Source organism: Ascidiella aspersa, chromosome 5, assembly GCF_963924565.1.
Source record: "Ascidiella aspersa chromosome 5, kaAscAspe10.2, whole genome shotgun sequence".
Taxonomy (NCBI): Eukaryota; Metazoa; Chordata; class Ascidiacea; order Phlebobranchia; family Ascidiidae; genus Ascidiella; species Ascidiella aspersa.
The window spans coordinates 10,677,088-10,679,587 of NC_139451.1; the positions used below are offsets into that span (position 1 = coordinate 10,677,088).

The 2,500-nt window shown below is 52.9% G+C and overlaps 1 non-coding gene across 1 annotated transcript in view; it reads left to right on the forward strand.

Moving 5' to 3' along the window:
• The first annotated feature begins 1,033 nt into the window (after positions 1 to 1,033).
• LOC146143292 (small subunit ribosomal RNA) overlaps positions 1,034 to 2,500 on the forward strand; it is a 1,812-nt gene continuing 345 nt past the window's right edge. Inside the window, exon 1 of the ribosomal RNA XR_014500864.1 lies at positions 1,034 to 2,500. This exon is cut by the window's right edge and continues 345 nt beyond it. This is a non-coding gene — a ribosomal RNA (small subunit ribosomal RNA).

Consider the following 2,500-nt stretch of genomic DNA (forward strand, 5'->3'; position numbering starts at 1 on the left):
TTTTGCCGCGCGGCGGGCCTTTGCACGTTCACATCGGGGCGAAATTTTTTATGTTTGTCGACAGTCCTTTGCAATTTTTTCGATTTTTCTTTTCGACACTTTTTTGCCGCGCGGCGGGCCTTTCCACGTTCACATAGAGGGCAGGTCTTTATTTTTTTGTGACTGTCCTTTACAATTTTTTTTCGCGCACTCGGGCTTTAGCATATTTCCGCCCAGCGAGCAAGAGCATATTTAGGCCGCGGGAGCATGAGCCTGTTTAGGCCGCGCGAGCTTTGAATATATTTCGGCCGCGGGAGCATGAGCCTGTTTAGGCTGCGCGAGCAGTGAGTACATTTCGGCCGCGGGAGCATGAGCCTGTTTAGGCCGCGCGAGCATTGAATACATGTCGGCCGCGCGAACATTGAACATATTTCGGCCGCGCGCGCGAGCAAGAGCCTGTATAGGCCGCGCGAGTATTGAGTACATTTCGGCCGCGCGAGCATGAGCCTGTTTAGGCCGCGCGAACATTGAACATATTTCGGCCGCGCGCGCGAGCAAGCGCCTGTATAGGCCGCGCGAGCGTGTGATATGCCTCGCAATAGTTCAACACCTGGCGCAATCGTGCACCTTTTTTTTACGTTAGAATTTCAAACGGAAGACCCCAGGGACAACACTCATCTTTGCTATACTTGTGGGAGCTGACAAGCTTCGACAAGTAAAGAATCGGTGAAAAGGCGATTGGCTCGCTGGGCAGATGTTGCTGCTGCGCGAAGAGCCGAGTGTCAGTTTGTCGGGTTCTGAGCGGTCGCTTCGGCGAAGTTGTCTGGCGTGCGTTGCGCTCGCGCCGGTGTTGGCGACGTGGCGGTCGAAAGGCCTGCCGACGAAGTCTTACTCCGGCGGGTGCGACGGGCGGTGACGGTTTTCTGAGTTCGGGCAGCCGAGCAAAGAACGAAATTTTAACGGAGAGAAGCCTTCGGGTTTCGCATCGACCGAGCGACGGCGCCGCATCAGCGGCGCCTCCTTCGTCGGCCTTTCGGGGCTACGCTAAAGTAGCTACCTGGTTGATCCTGCCAGTAGTCATATGCTTGTCTCAAAGATTAAGCCATGCAAGTCTAAGTACGAGCTCTCGTACAGTGAAACTGCGAATGGCTCATTAAATCAGTTATGGTTCATTTGATCGTACGTTTTACGTGGTTAACTGTGGAAATGCTAGAGCTAATACATGCGTGAAGCGCCGACCTCGCGGGAGGCGTGCTTTTATCAGACCAAAAACCGACCGGGCTTCGGCCCGCAACCTTTGGTGACTCTGGATAACTTTGCGGATCGCACGGTCTCGCACCGGCGACGGATCATTCAAGTGTCTGCCCTATCAACTTTCGTCGGTACGGTACTGGCCTACCGAGGTTCTTACGGGTAACGGAGAATCAGGGTTCGATTCCGGAGAGGGAGCCTGAGAAACGGCTACCACATCCAAGGAAGGCAGCAGGCGCGCAAATTACCCATTCCCGACGCGGGGAGGTAGTGACGAAAAAATAACAATACAGGACTCTAAACGAGGCCCTGTAATTGGAATGAGTACACTTTAAAACCTTTAACGAGTATCCATTGGAGGGCAAGTCTGGTGCCAGCAGCCGCGGTAATTCCAGCTCCAAAAGTGTATATTTAAGTTGTTGCGGTTAAAAAGCTCGTAGTTGGATTTTGGGCGCAGGCGGCCGGTCCGTCGCAAGGCGTGTACTGGCCGTCCTGGCCTCACCTCCGGTTCTCCGCCGGTGCCCTTGACTGAGTGTCGGCGGCGGCCGGAACGTTTACTTTGAAAAAATTAGAGTGTTCAAAGCAGGCGATTCGCCTGAATAATGGTGCATGGAATAATGGAATAGGACCTCGGTTCTATTTTGTTGGTTTTCGGAGCGCGAGGTAATGATTAAGAGGGACAGACGGGGGCATTCGTACTGTGCCGTTAGAGGTGAAATTCTTGGATCGGCGCAAGACGAACGACTGCGAAAGCATTTGCCAAGAATGTTTTCTTTAATCAAGAGCGAAAGTCAGAGGTTCGAAGACGATCAGATACCGTCCTAGTTCTGACTATAAACGATGCCAACTAGCGATCGGGGGGCGTTAGTTTTACGACCTCTCCGGCAGCTTGCGGGAAACCAAAGTCTTTGGGTTCCGGGGGAAGTATGGTTGCAAAGCTGAAACTTAAAGGAATTGACGGAAGGGCACCACCAGGAGTGGAGCCTGCGGCTTAATTTGACTCAACACGGGAAATCTCACCCGGCCCGGACACAGTGAGGATTGACAGATTGAGAGCTCTTTCTTGATTCTGTGGGTGGTGGTGCATGGCCGTTCTTAGTTGGTGGAGCGATTTGTCTGGTTAATTCCGATAACGAACGAGACTCTGGCTTGCTAACTAGTTACGCGACCCAATCGGTCGGCGTCTAACTTCTTAGAGGGACTAGTGGCGTTTAGCCACACGAGATTGAGCAATAACAGGTCTGTGATGCCCTTAGATGTTCGGGGCCGC